This window comes from Lactuca saligna, chromosome 8, assembly GCF_052625555.1.
Source record: "Lactuca saligna cultivar CGN05327 chromosome 8, ASM5262555v1, whole genome shotgun sequence".
NCBI lineage: Eukaryota > Viridiplantae > Streptophyta > Magnoliopsida > Asterales > Asteraceae > Lactuca > Lactuca saligna.
In genome coordinates, this window is record NC_136424.1 from 21,332,271 (window position 1) to 21,351,594 (window position 19,324).

A 19,324-nucleotide genomic window follows, 5' to 3' on the forward strand; every position below is an offset into this window, starting at 1 on the left:
CCAATATTTTCCATAATTAAGTGGTGGTTTTAAAAGTTCCAAAAACCGGAATGCATAAGTATTTTTCATACCTAATCACTAAGGCGTTTAACAGCCCCGTAAACCAAGATATATTAATACTTCATGTTTATAACCGTGCTATTGACTCAAATTACCTGTAACAACGCTCTTCAGGCGTTGGAATGATATGAAGTTTGTCACCCCAAAACCTGCCGATATAACAAAAGCTAACAGTTTAGGTGCGAGATTGTCAATCCTATATAGATCTATACACAAAAACCACGCTCTCTCTACAAGAGATTATGGCTTATAAAACAGGACTTAATCTGCGAACTGAAAGGTTCGATGAAGTCATATATCTCACAAAATTTAGTATCAACAGGTTTACGTATGAAAAGTCGATTTTTCTTGTGAATATAAGTATTTCCTATTTTGTTTATAATATGTAAAGCTATCATGAATATCTCATACACTATACACCTGGTTCCTGGAACCGACTTCCCAAAGCAAAGGAAAAGCATAAACCAATTGTTGGAACATTATCTGAACTCCCAACTCATCCAATCCTCAATCAAGACGACCACTCGACCATCTCTGTTCTAACAGAAAATCTCTAGCCTGGTTTCCCAACCAGTCATCAGCTAATCGTGCATACACGAACTCAACTTCGGGAAGTTTTCCCCAACTCCCCGCTCACGTGCTCCTCCATCTAAACAGCCACTTGGGCTGCTTTCCTCCTCAGCAACGATGCGAACCCAATCCACTCTCGCACTTACTTCTGCTTCTAACCACTCGGGTGGTTCTCCCCCACTTTGATTCCACTAGCTCCTTACAGCTTACACCTTGAAAAGGATTTCCCAATACTTACTATTGCTAGTGCTCCAAAACTAGCCAATACCAAATTTGAACCACTCTGAAAGACTAACAGAATACCTCCCAAGTCCCATTCACCCTTGCTACAGTGACTGCGTCCTGAAAACCTGCTCAAAGGGAAACATCTTCGAACTACTGCTCCAACGTCCATGGTATGCAGATGGTATATAACTTTATCATAAGCAGGAAATATATTATTCTGAAATATACTTACTAACTCGATGCAGTATCATAACAATAAATTCATAAGCAGAAGCTGAAATGAAATATATACCAGCGGTCTATTGCGCCTCAATCTTAACTTCCTGCGGAACCATGGGAGACGGAACTTGAACTATCCCTCCCAGTCGGAGTATCTGCAATGAAACCGGAGCTGCCTTAACCCTTATACGGGGGCAATTCGCTTTGATGTGTCCAGGCTGATGACAACGATGACACAACTCTTCCTCCAACGTGCATTCTTGACGCTTGTGACCTTTCCACCCACACCTTCAGCACTTAGACCAGCTACAAACATCTTTTTGTACCATTTCGCCCTTTGGGTTTTTGACTCCTGCTACAATCAAACTCAATTGCTCGGTTGGTTGGCTCAAACCATTTTCCCGCTACCTCTTTCCAAGGTGCACATCTAACCCAATCTCTTGCTTCCGATTTACCCCGACTACCCTACCAACGGCCTGCAGAGTCGCTGTCTGATCCTGAAACCTAGCGGTTACCCTGCCAGTAACACGCTCAATAATGTTGGGTAACTCCTCGTGCACGACCCGCGAAACCTCCACAGCAATCCAATCCTGAAGTGAACTCTCCTGGAGACAAGGTGCGTAAACCACCTCCGATCCCTGATGACAAGAGTTGATAATAGGATCCTCCCTTCCAAGGGATCCCGAAGATCCATAAACATTGGCATATAAAACTAGTCTTTTATTAAGTTGATTTTTAGTATTACATACACATGTCTTAAAAAAATGAGGATTTTCTTTAATAAATGCAGAAATGGACCAAAATACCCCTTAAAAGTGGAATTGCAACAAATCATTAAAACAACAATGAATATCCTTTCCCCTGCCAATCTTGGACTCGATGCTGAAGACAACCTTCATATTATGTATTGCAATTTTGTTATTTTCAAACAAACAAACAAAAAGAAAAAAGAACATGCATTGGCTTCCATCTCCCCCTTGTAAAAATATTCCTTCTGGTGTGACTTGCTTAAGATCTTGTTTGTATTTAGACAAACCAAAGTCTTCAAGATCTGGACACATGCTTCTGTCAAGCTGCATCAAAATCAGAATCATGTATTCAACCACTAAAAAAACACAATATGGAACCTCAAAATAAAAACACAACACAAAATTGATTTATTTATTATAGCATCTTACTTCTATTTATTCCTATAACAATGTCATGTAAAGACAAAACACGTTTCACTATTATATGAAGAAAATAACTGGAAATATAATACTATAATTAGGTAGATTCATCAAAGTATGATGCCTTAATATGAAGAAGATTGAAAGTATAAGGAAATAAAAGTAAGAGGCTATTTTTAATTTTGGTGGCCAGATTTTGGCCATGATCAACTACCCCTTGTCTGTCATACCCAACAACACCAACCTATTGGTATAAAAAAATATGAAATTTTGTATAATATTTCAAGATTAAAAAGAAAGAAAATGGTGGGAAATAGATATAATACTTCTTAACCCACCATTTGCCAAAAAAAAAAAAAACAATGAGATACATAGGCTGGATCACAGAAGCAAAATAATAAGAATGCAAGAATATGAATAAAGATATTATGTACATGAATGCTTGAATAAGAAGTTGCACTTACCTTAAAATTTATGTCTACAAGGAAGTCAATCCAACAACAAAATCAGATGGCAAGAAGATGTTTGACTTAAAGTGCCAGTAACAGAACATAGCAGCTGACTTGTTTCATAAGAGAAATAAAAAAAAGGGATACATGAGCTCAGTATATATGACCTGACAATTGTTCTTTTGCATTACAGTTTGTAAATATAAATCCCTTACTACACAGATTTGAAATACCTTTACCAAGATAATTAATCCCTACTTTATTTTCATTTAATTACTCATAAAATATATATGAGTTAAATGATAAGAAATATCCAATTAACCTGGTGGGACCAACTCTATCTCCTTCTTAAATTGTCCAAGATCTTCATCATAAATTACACCATAATCCTATTAATCTTCAGAAAATCATCAAATCGATCAAATTCACTCCACAGATTTTAAAAAATACAAATAGATCTCCTTTTTGTTGCACGTTTTAGAATAAAAAACAAATATTAAAAAGATATTGGGAAATAACTATAAATTAGGGCTAGGATAAAGCCTCGGAGGCTGCAGTAGAACACATACCACCAACATAGTTCTTTACCTCTTTCACTTGAAACAAAATCGAGCACCAAACCACGTAGTCTACACATAACACAGACACAACACGAAATTACTAAATATGATAGTTGTCGTTGATAGCTAGAGGTCGCTAACTATTTTGTCTTGAAAATAAAGTTAGTTTCTTGAAATTGGAAAATATTGTAGAGTGATGTCAAGTGAGAGAACAAGCACCAAAATCAAACTTTCTCCCCAAAAAAGATTAAAATCGCAAACTAAAAAATTCACGTAAAGCATCAAAAACCCATAAACAAATAAGAATGGGAAGATAATCACAATCAAAACCCCTACTGAACATTAATTCTTCAATGAGTTGTGAGTTTGTAGAAGGAATAGGTGGAGATTGTGGATGTAATAAGTCAACAATAATCGTGAATTAGGGTTGTAGGATGAGTCGCAAAACATACTTGAGGTAAGGAAGAAGACGTACCTATAAAACGAAGGAATCATGCATAGATATTGAAATGGTTGTTCTTATGTGGGGTGGGGTTTATGAGAGATTGGGAAAGGTTAAACAAGGAGACATGCTGAATCGAAGCTTATTAAGAGCAACATACCTGACATTAATTTCCATCATACAACAAAAAGAATGGCAATCGCAAACAAATGCAAATGAAATACAACAATTGAATTTTTACCTAGGAACCTCTGCAACAATTTACAAGTGAATCTGCTATCTCGGTCTGAGATAATAAATATTGGCACACCTTGTAGTCTGACTATTTCATTAAGATGGGTCCCGGTGAGTTTCTCTATTTCGTCAGTTTCTTTGATGGTTAGGAAATAGGCAGACTTGGTAAAACGGTCAACCACTACCCAAATAGTATCATAACCGGTCGAAGTTTTGGCAACTTCATTATGAAATTCATGGCTATTTCTTCCCATTTCCATTATGGAATCAATGGTTACCCTCATACAACAACAATGACCCATCAGATCCTTACGTTAAAAACAAAAACAAAATACTTAAATAAAAAATTAACTTTTTATATAATTTGAAATGTAAGGTCATTTGCATACCACATCTTTCTCGATCAAGCCCTTCCTTTCTCTAATTTTTGTAAACCTATAATCTACAACATGAAATTGCAATAAAAATATAATATGTAGTTGATGGAAGTTGGAGGGTAAAATGGTCATTTACCTGCCAATGGTTTTTGATAGTCATGTACTCTACTAACATACCGCCTCTCTGTGTATGTTGAATCTTATGAATAAGATCCCATTAAAAATGCCCAAACCTGGAATTACATGTCATTAACAGATTTAGTTAAAATTAACCAAAAGGTTAAATACATAGATTTTACCAAAATATCAAAAACTTGGGCACAAGGTTGTCACAAAAGAGTTGTAAAGTTGTTTTCCCAAGAAAAATTCCTGAAAGTTATTCACAACAATCAATGATCTCTGAAACAAAAAATGAGTTGTTATAAACAACAATAACTTCTAAATTTATTTAGGGTTTATTTAATTTGATTGAACATAGAAATGAAAGAGAAGAAGAAGACGGGGGCAAAACGGCCATGTACAAATATTTAACATCTGTGTTGTTAAAGTTGGCAAAATGGTCCTTTTCATAAATTTAGCATATAGGCTGTTTGAAGTTGAGACCCAACATTATCAAACCAAGAAGTGAGTACCATATTTTAAAAAAGATTTTGTTTTTAGGGATTTAGTTTTTTTTTCTTTTTTTTTTTTGCTCCTTCAGCATATATGATAATTCTGTTTTTAAGGAGAGATAGAACTTTGTTGAAATTTCATCATGCTCCTTGAAAATGGAAATGAAAGAGATGATGATGAAAGGGACAAAATGGTCATTTTCATAAAGAAGTTGAAAGTGCAATGCTATCCATAACTATTGCAACTGAAAAAGAAGTTGAAGAGTTTATATTTACGCATGTTTTTATAGAATTGTTATTTTGTACTTTATGAAAAAATCCAAGTCTTCAGGTTTTACTTTATGAAAAAGATTAAAAAACAAATTGTTTTACAGGAAATGCACTTACATAAAATTCCCAAGGATTCGGTTCATGATCATCCTGCAAATGTATGAACTTCACAATATATATTTGATACATTTAAATCATAAGAAAATTGATATTTATGGAGTGAGAAGCTCTTTGTGGACAAAAACAATTTTTTTTTTGGAATCTTTGGATCCATCATATTAGTTGATAGGAAGGATCCCTGTCATTTGAAGAAACAACCAAAAAGCCTGCACATTCATTCATTATAATCAAATCCATGTAATTTAAAAACTTTACATGTAACTAACAGGATGATCAAAGGATACACATACACACATGTTGGTACAAAGAGAAGCTAAATAATTAATTTTAAAATGATAAAATTTAAAGTATTAGAACTGTATGTAAGTTTGAGACAGTATAATTAGGTGAAAAACTTACACAGATAGGTGATGGGTCTATGCATCAGCAATAACCTGCTCCTTTGTCACCTACAGCTTACACTCACTGCATGGGTAAATTAGCTAGTAAACAAGTTACTTAACATGAAAGCATTGTAACATGTAAACAGATAAATTTATATACCTCAACATTTGGTTGTCAAACATCTGATTGATGCATACAACATTTGCAATTAATTTGAAGCTCTATTATAGTCTGTAGGGTTGAAGTTAAAAATCAGTTTCTTGTCTACAAGCTAAATGAAACAGAGCTTCAACTTTTTCGTATCAACTAAATAACAAACAACGAGATTCAGAACCAGTGAGAACATCCCACATATAATTAAAAAAAAAAAAAAAAGGATACGCTATTTGATCAAAAGAAAGACCTTGTGTTCTTTATTCTTGGAATCTTGGAAAAATACATAAATTTATCATACCCATCATACCATATACTCTGTTATATAATCATGGAGCACTGCAGAATATAATAGGTTGAACTCAATTCCCCCATGTATTCCAACAATTTCATGTTGTCCTTCCTGAATGAAAATACAGTAATTCAGTAAAAAAGAAACAGAAGTGTTGTCAAGATGTGATTAAATAGGAAAAAAATCATTATCATGAAATTTGAGTTTCTTACTCCATGATATGATCTGGTTGGACCTTTCATATATGCATGCCAAAGGAAGATAAGAATATATATATATATATATATATATATATATATATATATATATATATATATATATATATATATATAAGTAAGTAAAATAAGCATGGGCATTATTAAAAGAAAATAATGATGAAACAATTGACATTTAGTTACAAATCCGATGGATAGGACTTAATTTCAAGACTTCCACTAGCAACATTGACAATCAGGTTTACAACCCCTTATTCACTAATGTAGGAAAAGGAATAATTTCCAGTTTGGGTAAGAAAAGGTTCAACTTTGGTATACTTGAAAAAAGAAACATTAGTGAATAAGAAATAGAAACCTTTGGTGTCCACTTGTAGCAACATCATCTGGTTTTGGTGGATGAAAACAGAAGGGTGATTGGTTGTTACTTCCCTAAAAACCACCAATTCATATGGCAAATACATCGGTATGAAAAGATTAAAAACTCACATAATAATAAAAAAACTCATGTTATTGGAGGTAAATGTTTAAGTCTGTTATTACGATAACAAGACAGAATTTGCAAAAAGTTCAGCAAAGCCAAACACACTACATTATGATTCAACAAAAGGTTTTTTCCCTAAAAAACCCTCTAAACTGTCAAATTAGTAGTGTAGTTTGTGAGGGTAGAAGAGTAAAGTTACTTGCCACTTTTTGAATTGGATCAGAATCGAATGGAAACAGAAGCAGTCATTTTGTTTGAAGTAGTCGTGCATTAAGCTGCCCTATCAAAACAAAATTAGACATGTTAGAAACCACAGCTAAGAAATGGAATAGCGGATTCCGACAGAGTCGGGAATCGAGATTCCATTTCATGACGTATTTGGTTGACAGACAATTGGGACATAATTCAATTCTGTTGGATTTTCTTGAAATTCCATTTTTAGTAATCGCTTCGCAGCCAAGAATTGGAATTGTGGATTCCAAGGGAATTGGAATTCGAGATTCCATTCAATGTTGCATTTGGTTGAAAATTTGGACAGAATCAACTCTGTCAAATTCCTTTAAATTTATAAATTGAAGGACTTCAACCATTCATGAAAAAAAAAACACCAGAAAGCTTGTGATTCATCTTTCATGATGAATAATGATATTGGAGAGAGATCACTCAAGCACTGTGAGAAAAAAAAAATAGTTTCTTACAAACCTTAGCAAAATATTGTGTATAATAAAAAAACCACAAATAATTAACAATTTAAATTTAGTTTTTTTGCAATGTTCGTCCCTTGCACTAATGGTGTTAAAAAAAAGGTTTTAAAGAAATATGACTGATTAGTTTTAAGTAAAATGACTTTTTTGCCCTTATCTTCATCTTCTCAATCTCCTTCATCTTAAATCATAAAGACCTAACTAAATTCAATCAACACCCAAAAATTAAAACAAAATCAAGATAATAAAAAAAAAACAAAAAATTCTAACCTAACAACCTTTAGTTTTCTGTTTTTTTTTTCTTCTGTTTGTTGGTACCCTGGATCTTAATTTACTTTTAGTTTTAGTTTAATTTTTGGGTTTTGGTTTGATTAGAATTTAAGAACAAGATTTGAGGAATTTTAGGTTTAGAGGATGAAGGAGAAAAAGAGGGGGACAAAATAGTCATTGCACTTGGACTTCACAAACATTTTGCAATACGATCAATACCAGGGACAAACCTTGCAACAAAACTACTATACTTTTATCTGGATGAAGATAATAACTTACTTTTGAAATATCACAAGGAAGAAATTGTAATTTACTCTATAAATAATAATATTGGCATGTTACCTTGCAATAACCAAGATCAAAGTTGTAGAACAAGTAAGTCATGCACAATGCATACATTTGGATTATCATCGCCCTCATAGAAAGGCAATGAGATGTCAAGTCTTTACCTTAAAAACAAAAATAAATTACTTAAATAAAAAACCACATTTTAAATCAATTGAAATGAAAATGTATGGTTATTTTCGTACCACATCTTTCTTGATCCAACCCTCAGAAGTTCCTGGAATTACATGTCATAACAGATTTAGTTAAAATTAGCCAAAAGGGTAAATGTGTAAATTAGGTAAAATTTTCAAAGTACAATGTCTTGATAAAGAAAATATTGAAAGTACAATAATGTAATAGAAAGAAAATGAAAACATGATGCTATAAAACACTTACGCAAAATGCCCATGGATTTGATTCATGATCAAATGCAATTGTGTTTCTCTTGCTCGATAACCTAATCACAATAAAGTTGATATTTAAGGAGTGAAAACCTCTTCGTGGACTGAAACAAATTCTTTTAGAACCTCTGGATCCATTGCACCATTACTCTAACAAAAATGGATAAATCATTCATATATTCATTGATAATTGGAAAACAAAATTATCTTCTATTAAAGTATTAAGATAGGATCCAGTGACAAAAATTGCAATACCTGATCCCATTTATTGTACAGATCACCAGAAAGAATGAAATGAAATCCATATTTTCTTAACATAATTGGAACAAGCATCACAGCTGAATGAAGAGGTTCCTGCTAAAAACTGAAGTTATTTTAGAAAATCCCAAATATAATATTTTTATTCACAAAAGGGAATTGACTATTACCTCATAAGAGAAATGAAAGCAAACACCAACACCCTCTTTATCCACCAAAGGCCACACCATGAGGCATTGATGTCCTAATACGCTAAATAAAAGCACACCTTTTAAATACATAAACAGAAATGACAAATATTTGTTGTAAAGAACTACCAGACATACTACATAAGTGCTGAAGGTGTTTTCCGTGCAATATTCAGCATCTTTTTTGATTGATTCAACATGAAGTATGCTAATCCCATCATTTCCTGCAAATAATATATATATATATATATATATATATATATATATATATATATATATATATATATATATATATATATATATATATATATATATATATATGCACAAGTTTTAGGAACAGAGGGGTATTTCTGGAAATAAACAAACAAAGTTACAGACTTATTTCTTTTATAAGCAGTGGATAAAAGATGGAAATCACACAAAACCTTTATTTGAGATTCAATGGAACTGAAATGTCAGAAAAATCACAACACCTCTTGGAAGTATCTTCATTTGATTAAGATTCAAGCATTTTGACCTTATGCCCCCAAAAATCAAACTTCAATCTCTAAAATCCTGCAGTAAGAAAATTACATACTTGAGTCCTAATATTTTTGTAGCAATGACAATCAAAATCTGTTTCAAATATGAAAATTTTAAAGTTCATCCTAGTGTATATTAATTGGAAGTGAAACCTAACTTAATTAAATAGAAACACACAATTTTATATGCAACTTTTAGTTAGAACCAAAATACACTTCTATTTCTGAATGAGTTAAAAACGCAAAGAATAAATTATCTTTCCCTAATTGAATCTCTAATCGCTCAATAAGTTGTTTAATATTTAAATTTGGCTTGTGCTTATTTGCTTCTCTCTACATAATTTAATCTAATAACATTTTCACCCTCAAAACAACTCTTCAACTTAATTAAGGCATTTCATCAAACACCTAACAGTGTTTACAACTAAACAATACTTTTTTAGGTTTCAAGACTACTTAAATTTTACCGTTGCTTGACCAATCATCTTCATTCACTTGATAGGTGCTTTCTATTACGTGACCTGGTTCAAAAAAACAGCAAAACAAAAAATAAATGGACGACAAATAGAATGAAAAAAGAAACCCAGAAATCAGAGGTGAAAAATACACAATTAAACTCACAACCTAGAAATCAGAGGAGAAAGACCTGGACTCTTTTTCTTGATCGATGACGACGGTGAACCAAACTGACATCGGAACCAGACGTCATACTACAACTACAAAGAATAAAGGTAGAACCCAATAGCCCGATGAATCCAGTGAAGAGGGGATTAGCCTAATTTTAAATACCTAACAAAAACAAAAACGAAATCAATAGAATACACAAAAAATAAAAAATCAAGAACATTACCTAACAAAGGAAGAGGGAAACGCAGAGGATTGTTCGAACGCCGGAGAATGAAAAAAAGAGGAAACGGTGGCGTCGATAGAAGAAAAAAGGGAGGAAGATGTTGCGTGCAAATAAGACCCTCTTCTTCAAGGAAACATGTATGTCTCCGGCGATGTTTGGAGAGAAGCGAGAGGGACGAGTGAAGAAGGTTATTTTAAGCGCGAATACACCGACCCAACCCTTTCGACTTCCAGATTTCTAACGGTTCTTTTTATAAAACATTCCTAAATTACCATACTAACAAAATATCATTTCCATTTATCTTAACTTAATTTTTGCTTTTTACTTTTCTAAACCACATTTTTATCTTTTACTATTGGTCCTTACGTTTTTTATTCTACACTTTGACCCAACTTTTTATTTTTTATTACAAATTTGTTCTAAACTTATTTTTTTTTACAACTGTCTTTTTATATATTTTCTAAAATTTAGGCTTTTTTAAAAAAAAATTTGTTACAACTTTACAAATTTTGATTTTTTACAAATATTCTTTTATTTGTGTTTTATATATGTTTTTTTTTAGATTTCTCTGATTTTATAAAATTTATTTTTTAATTCATTTTTTATATTCTACAAAAATTATTTTTTACATATTTATTTTTTTAATATGTTTTTAAAAATTAGTATTTTTTTTAGAAAATTCTTTTTTACAAAGATTTATATCTTCGTTTTTATGCATGTGTTTTAAAATTTTTACGTATTTAAATAATTATTATTTTTTAAATTTTATTTACTATTTTTTACATATTCGTTTTTAGTGGTACAGTTTATTGTCGGTTTGTCATCTAAATTTGTACGATGATAATTAAGTTAAAAATATCTTGATATATTCGTTTTTAAAAACCAAAGAAGAATCTTCTTAAGGAGTACACTTTTATGTTACAGTTAAATGTAATCCTACCATAAATTAAGTTATGCTTATTGTACATACTATATTTTCCGCAAGATATATTATGTCCCATCTAAATTCTATTGTTTTATAATTTTGGAATGGTGAAAACATTTAAATATTTCAAAGGGAGACACATCATTAACTTAAGTAATATAACGTTTAAAAGGTCTATCGTTTTCATAATCTTTAAAATATCTACCAATATATAACTAAAGAAAAATAAAAATGTTGAAATATTAAAATATCGACAAAGTCAATCACTATCCAGATTTCAACCATCATCCAAAAGAACAAAAAGTTATGAATCTTTCAAAACTCAACTCAAAACCCTCATTGTGAACATATCATGAACTATTTGTTTTCTTCTCCATTACAATCATTTCTTCTCCGGTCCCATTGTGTCATTGAGTTTATATCCCCGTTGAGTCACTACTCACATTGGCACTCTTCGTCTAGACCAGCGTGTGTCGTTTCATAATCATGGCCTATCGATTGCTCTCCGCTCTTACGAATTGTTTCTCATACTCGCTATTTTTTTTTTTTATTCTCATCGCTCCTCCTTTTTTTTGTCAAACTTATTGATATTTTATCTTTATTTGTTAGAAAACATAGGTTGAAATCCACGTTAATGGTGTAACGAAATATAGAAAAAGGAAAGTTTATTAACCTATTGTTGTTAGATATTTAATTTATATATAATATTTACTAAAATTTAAATAAAATTTTGAGTATAAAAGAAAGTTGTCAATTAATTATATATGTCGTCATTAAGACGATTCGTTGAATCTAACTAGGGATGACATCGGTCCAAACCCAGACTTAACTGTATCGAGAATTGAAGAACCAAGAACCAATTTAGTGGAAAATAGAGAATTGAAAACAGGATTAGATACCTCATTTTCGGTTCTATCTACTAGTAAGTGTGATCTTTAAGGATGGTTGGTTTCGGACCCGGCCTACCTCGAATTGAGAATCGAAGAGATTTAAAACAGAGAGAATATCACACATATACAAAAAATAGGAAGAGGGGCGATGACATAACAAGACCCATAAAAATCACAACACCACTTGGAAGTATCCTCATTTGATTAAATTCAAGCTTACCTTCCTTATGCTTCCAAAAATCAAATTTCAATCTCTAAAATCATGGTAAGAAAATTAAAAACATAAGTCTATATTTTATTTGTAACAATGACAATAATTTTTTTTTACAATATGCAAATTATATAGTTTATGCTAGTGTATACTAATCGGAAAGGAATCCTAACTTAATTAAACAGAAACAAACAACTCCATATTCAACTTTTAGTTAGAACCAAAATACGCTTCTATTTCTAATTAAGTTAAAAACAATAATGATAGGTTTTCGAGCATTCTATACACACCGGTTGTGGCAACGTAAGCAATATAAAATTCTATGTGTACATACATCCTAAAGGATCTAGGTTTTAAATGAGTTTACTCCCCATGTTTGAGGGGTTTACGGCCTAAGCATATTCCTTGGCCGTAAACTCTTATTTGCTCCTCAAAATTCATGTTTAGGGTGTTCTATGTCCGGATTTGTAAGCCATAAGGTCATATCTAAGTCCCAATGTTGGTTTGGAGGGGTTAAATTGCTCAAAAACCCATTTATTAAGTGTTTATGGCCCAAGCATGCTCCTTGGCCGTAAAAACATGTTCCAGGTCCAAAATCACATTTTAAACACATATTTGAAGGCCTAAGAGGTTGAATAACAAGTTAGGGAAGTTACCTCTATGATTTGGAGCCTTAATTTTTATGTTTTTGGACCTTAATCTTGGATGAGGAGAGAGGTTAGAGAGAGAATAGTGAGATGAAGCAAAAGCTTCAAATGGAAGTTTGATTCACTTTAAATAGTGCTCGGGATTTGGACACGGTGAAATTCTACCCGATACTAGCGTTAGACGGGGCTTTTGGTCACACCCGACCAAGTTGTCGTAACCCGATATGGCTGATTCTATAAATGTTCCGATTGCTAATACGGGGTGTTAGAATGAGTTCTAAATGCACTAGGATACCCATTAAGTCATTTTAGATAATTACACTTTAGCCACTTAATTAAATGGATAAATCGGACACAAATTTGAAAACGACGATTGATTGATCGAAATGGATTACGAAAAGGATTATAAGAAATGATACGAAATTTTGGGTTGTTACATTATCCCCCCGTTAGAGGGAATTTCATCCTGAAATTCAAAATTAAGATACAAGTCAATATACAAATCATGGATCTGGAAAGAGATGTGGATACTTCTGTTTCATCGAGTCTTCACGCTCCCAAGTGAATTCCGGTCCCCGCTGGGCATTCCAGCGAACCTTCACTATCGAGATGCGGCTTTGCTTTGTACGTTTGACTTCTTGATCCATGATTTCGATCGGTTCCTCTACGAAGTTGAGGTTTTCATTGATCTCGATCTCGTCTAAAGGAATCACTAGGGTTTCATTGGATAAGCACTTCTTGAGATTTGAAACATGGAAGACGGGATGAATGTTACTGAGCTCATGGGGTAAACAAAATTTATAGGCTACCGGACCGATCCTGGCGAGGATCTTGAAGGGTCCAATGTACCTCGGGTTAAGTTTCCCACACTTTCCGAAGCGTACCATGCCTTTCCAAGGCGAGACTTTCAACAGGACACGGTCTCCAACCTGGAATTCCAGAGGTTTCTGATGGTTATCAGCGTAACTCTTTTGGCTATCTCGTGAAGCTTTCAATCGTTCCTGGATTTGGATGATCTTCTCGGTGGTTTCGCGGATGATTTCAGGACCAGTGAGAGCACTGTCGGGGACTCGACTCATGGCTAGCTGTGTGTCCCCCAACTCGGCCCAACACAGAGGGGATCTGCACTTACGATCGTATAGGGCTTCAAACGGGGCAGCCATGATGCTGGTTTGGTAACTATTGTTGTACGAGAACTCGATCAAAGGTAGATGTGTGTCCCACGACTTTCCAAAATCCATGACACATGCTCTAAGCATGTCCTCCAGGGTTTAGATTGTTCTCTCACTTTGTCCATCAATCTGAGGATGATACGCCGTGCTCATGTCTAGTTTGGTTCCAAGAGCTTTCTGGAGAGACTGTCAGAATCTGGAGGTAAACCTGCTATCTCGATCAGAGATAATGGACGCATGTACACCGTGCAGTCGGACTACCTCTTGGATGTAAATTCGCGCAAGTCTTTCCATCTTGTATGATTCTTTGATCGGAATGAAGTGAGCGGACTTTGTCAAACGATCGACAATTACCCAAATGGTGTCATACCCACTCGGGCTTTTGGGTAGCTTGGTGATGAAGTCCATGGTAATCATCTCCCATTTCCATTCGGGTATCTCGGGTTGCTGGAGCAGACCCGAAGGTTTCTGGTATTCGACTTTCACCTTGGCGCAAGTCAGGCACTTTCCCACGAATGTAGCTATCTCAGCTTTCATGTTTGGCCACCAATATTGTTTCTTAAGATCTAAGTACATCTTGTCCGAACCTGGGTGAACAGAGTATCTGGTCTTGTGTGCTTCTTCCATGATAATCTCCCTGAATCCTCCGGACTTTGGGATCCAGATTCGGTCCATGAAACAGTAGACTCCGTCACCTCTGATCTAAAGTTTCTTTTCCATTCCTCTCAAAGCTTCGATTGACATGTTCTCGGGTTTGAGGGCTTCTAACTGGGCTTCTTGGATTTGCATGGATAAGTTGGAATGGATGGTCATCGTCAGGGTCTTCAACTTTCGGCTTGAACTCTCCTTTCGGCTAAGGGCATCTACTACCACATTAGCCTTGCCGGGATGGTAACGGATTTCACACTCGTAATCACTGAGTAGTTCTACCCATCGTCGTTGCCTCATGTTCAAGTCTTTCTGGTCAAAGATGTGTTGCAGGCTCTTATGGTAAGTGAAGATCGTACACTTGGTTCCGTAGAGGTAATGTCTCCAAATCTTCAGTGCAAATACTACGGCTCCTAACTCCAAGTCATGAGTGGTATAGTTGACCTCGTGTGCCTTCAGCTGTCTTAAGGCATATGCAATCACTTTTCCCCTTTGCATAAGCACACAACCTAAGCCTTGATTAGACGCATCGCAGAAAACAACGAAGTCCTCTGTTCCTTCGGGTCAGGATAGGACCGGCGCACTGCACAAGGCTTTCTTCAATGTCTGGAATGCGGTTTCTTGCTTTTCACTCCAACAAAATGTTGGATTAGTGTCTAAGTCCATAACTATTTTGGTATGTACTTGACCCGATGGTGCATGGTCCTTTTGGGTTGCCTTCACCAAAGCAACTTGATAGGATGAATTATGGAGAGAAAGGATTAAATATGATTTATTAATATATTATGAGAATAATATATTAAAGGAGAAATCATATTGTTTAATTAATATTACTCAATAATTAATTGGTAATTAGTTTTGTGACTAAAAGAGATTAATTAAACTTAAGGGACTGGAATTGTAATTATAAGATAATTGGAATTTGTGCTATGGATTGTCTTAAATTAAGGAGTGGACGAATTCTATGGGGAAGCCCATAAGGAAATCGTCCAAGGCCTTAATTAAAAGAGTCTATGGGTTGCTTAGGGCTTAAGCATCCAAATTAGGGTTTCCTTGTTAGATAACCCTAATAGCCTCACTATATATAGAACCCTTAAGGCTCAAAAACGTGGGGAAGACTTCTTCTAAGGTTAGAACACGTTTCGGGCAGCCTCCATCCTCTCTCCTCTTCATCCTCTTGCTTATGGTGTTTGTGAACCATTAGAGGAGTGACATTTGTGACTCTAAGCTTTCTAAAGTCAATACAAGGAGGAATTGAGATTGTTATTGCTACATAACAATCAAGGTATGATCTTAAACCTATTCTCATGTTAATATGATTACTTGAATGATAGAATTAGGGTTTATAGTCTTGGATAACTTGCATGTACAATATAGAAACCTAGATCCAAGCATTAAGGTTTGTATGAGCACATAGGATGTTCTTATGACCAAAACCCATAAGTGGTATCAGAGCCTAGATTGGTTTCTATTGTATTGATGCATTATATGATTAAAAAAATCGTTTTTTGTGTTTCAAGAGGCTGGACTCGCTGAGTCCATAGCTGAACTCGCCGAGTCCATGCTTGACTCGACGAGTCAACTCGTCAGATGGAGCAAACTTCGGGATTTCTTGCTGTTTTTGCTTAAGGATAGTTGCCTTATCATATTAGATCAATATAAATCCGATTTTATGATATATATATATATATATATATATATATATATATATATATATATATATATATATAAGTATATTCTTGATCTAATTAAAGATATTTATCAATTAATAAAATATTTATTTCCTTATGTGATAATTGATTAATTATTTTGATTAAATTGATAAATTGTTTTGCAAGAAATCATTAAATAAATCAAATATGGATAATTATGTGATTAAATGTTAATTTAGATTATTTGTTATTTGATCCTTGTTGTTATGAAAAGTTTCATATTTTCCCCTTTAGGTTTTATAGTTTAAATTTGAACCCAAAAGTTTTGTTGTTTTGAAATTTAAATAGTTGAAACCCTAATGTTTTGAAAAAGGTTTCAAAACTTGCCCTCAAGTTTTGGAATTTAAATTTTGATTAATAGTTTAATTTTGATGTATATTTAAATTCTAAACCCTTATGTTTTTGAAATGTTTCAAAACTTGCCCTCAAGTTTTGGAATTTAAAAGTTGATTAAAAGTTTAAATAGGAATGTTAAATTCTAAAACCCTAGTAATGTTTTGAAAAGTTCAATTCACACCCTTATGGTTTTATTAATTAAGGTGTATAATTAAAAGAGGTTTAATAAATCCATAAAAGTTTAGGTTTACAATTTAATTAAATTAAAAGTATAATTATTAAATTTGACCACCTAGTATTTTAAAAGTGTAAAATACACCCTATACTATATATATAACATTAAAAGTCTAACATTATATATATATATATATATATATATATATATATATATATATATATATATATATATATATATGTATGAGTCAAAGTCAGTCTTACCGTTAGTAGGCCTCATTCACGAAGCTGGTCTATAAGGGGTGTTTAAGGAAATTGGCTATAAAATGACGATTGAATTGGCTATCCACTCTTACCCACCGCACTCTTGACTAGTGAAGGGTCGTTAGCCGAACGGGCAGGATAGGACAAAACCTTCCATTATAAGTATAATGAAATACAAAAGTAACTAAATGTTTTTACAAATTCCCAATCTTAGTTACTTAGGCAAAAGTGAATTGATGCGATTCCATGAAATTACACTTTGTGCCCTTGCGAAGACGTTAGTGGAGCTTGTGTGGTTTACCGGCACACTAAATGGTTCTAAGCAAAGGTAGCAAAGGGTGACTCAATGTTTGTCATAGTTCGGTGGAGCGTGTGTGGTTTACCGGCACATCGAATAGGTGATTGTAACATGTGAGGGCACCATGTAAGTTTGCATGGTTATTCACACCCGCTTTGTGATCCTCGGCATCCCAGTCACAAACAAGAGGGGATATCGAGATTTAAACATGCCATCGAAATGTTCAATGAATCTCAAAGGATCTAGGAGTTTTCATAGATTTAAAACTTAAATTTCTTTTTGTTTTTCATGGTGTAAATTAGTGAATCGTCATTCACTTACCTTCAAATATTCTGCAACTAGATTACGACATCCCTCTTCTAGTTTGTAACGTATTGTGTTGGGTCCTAGCCTTAGTATCTCATTTGGGTGATTTACTAAGGACTCAATCGATCAACTAACTTGAATTCGTTTTCTCCCGTTTTGTAGATGTCAAAGTTCAACAACTATGGTCTTCCCAAATCCCGTGGAACAAGCATTCCACATGAAGATGGTATTCCACGATTCGATCGAGGAACAAGAAATCATGCTTCACTTCCTCCACCTCCTCCAATTGTTCTCCCTAACCCACAAGATCGAAGAATTGAGGTTTAATATCACTAAAGCCATATTGGAAATGAAACATGAAGATGGTAAACCCGTGTGTGCCCACGTTCTAGGAATGAAATCACACATTGATAGGTTGATAATGTTGGGTGTGTCATTCCCGAATGAGTTGGCTGTAAATTGGGTTTTGCAGTCACTTCCTGAATCATATAATGAGTTCAAAAGAAAGTATTATATGATGGATCATGACGACAACCTCATTGACCTAACTTACATGCTCATTGTTGCTGAATCAGAAATGATTTGGCAAAGCAATGGAGCGTATTTGTTGCGAAAGTCAACCGACCATGCTTCTGAGGATGTTCTAAGAGAAGCGACTTGCGTTTGCTGCCAAGAGAAAGGGCATTGGATAGAAATCTGCCCCAAGAGCTTGAAAATTCCAAAGATGGGAGAGTCAAAGTGTATGGCTGCGCTTTAGGTAAAATCCACTATCTAACTTCGTTAAGTTCCTATTCATTGATTCAAAATACATGATGTGATAAGATTGCATTTGAATGTTTTTGTAGGATCGGTGAAAAGAAAGGAAGTTTGGTGAAAGAGCAAGATGAATCTAATCACAAGAAATGGATCTTGATCGCATGGACTTGAAGATTAGAGTTTGAGCTTAGATAGTTATGATAGAGTTGTTAGAAATTTTCCTTTTGAAATACATAGTTTTCAATGGATTTTGCATTGTAAGGACAAATGTTTTCCGCTTCTTTTATAAATAAAATAAATTTTCGTTTGACTTATTTATTTATTTGTTTACTTCCTTGCAATGGAATCGTTATGAAAATTGATGTTTAAATATTTCTACAACAAATGGATATGATTCTTATTTATGGTGTTTATGGAAAAGGTCGAGAATCTACCAAATAGGGAGAGTTTCTCATCGCCCAAGTTTCAATTGGACAGAAATTTGGAATCACGCAACTTGGTTGCATGATGAATGAGAAATTTAATATTTGGAAATTAGACTAATTCGTTGACAAAGTGTCAAGTGAAGGACTAGGAGATCGAGTACACAAAGTTGTGTGTTGATCAAGGTCACCATAAGAGTAACAAAGGTATTC

The 19,324-nt window shown here is 33.9% G+C and overlaps 3 long non-coding RNA genes across 5 annotated transcripts; all 3 read right to left on the bottom strand.

Annotated features, from left to right (window-relative positions):
- Nucleotides 1-1,888: 1,888 nt before the first annotated feature.
- On the bottom strand, nucleotides 1,889-5,506 carry LOC145012289 (uncharacterized). Of its 3 annotated transcripts, none has more exons than XR_013664438.1 (8): nucleotides 5,304-5,506; nucleotides 4,605-4,674; nucleotides 4,442-4,538; nucleotides 4,318-4,370; nucleotides 3,936-4,207; nucleotides 3,728-3,854; nucleotides 2,708-3,321; nucleotides 1,889-2,147 (listed from the first exon to the last, which is right to left on the bottom strand). It is a non-coding gene; the product is annotated as an uncharacterized LOC145012289 (long non-coding RNA). The 3 variants fall into 3 exon arrangements; XR_013664439.1 differs by having other exon boundaries at nucleotides 2,708-2,801; nucleotides 3,015-3,321; nucleotides 3,936-4,370; XR_013664437.1 differs by having other exon boundaries at nucleotides 3,936-4,370.
- Nucleotides 5,507-5,704: 198 nt separating this feature from the next.
- Nucleotides 5,705-6,248, bottom strand: LOC145008678 (uncharacterized). The gene is made up of 3 exons (XR_013663584.1): nucleotides 6,154-6,248; nucleotides 5,850-5,921; nucleotides 5,705-5,771 (listed from the first exon to the last, which is right to left on the bottom strand). It is a non-coding gene; the product is annotated as an uncharacterized LOC145008678 (long non-coding RNA).
- Nucleotides 6,249-9,421: 3,173 nt separating this feature from the next.
- LOC145008825 (uncharacterized) lies at nucleotides 9,422-10,281 on the bottom strand. Its single transcript, XR_013663661.1, has 3 exons — nucleotides 10,125-10,281; nucleotides 9,968-10,021; nucleotides 9,422-9,534 (listed from the first exon to the last, which is right to left on the bottom strand). It is a non-coding gene; the product is annotated as an uncharacterized LOC145008825 (long non-coding RNA).
- Nucleotides 10,282-19,324: the final 9,043 nt, after the last annotated feature.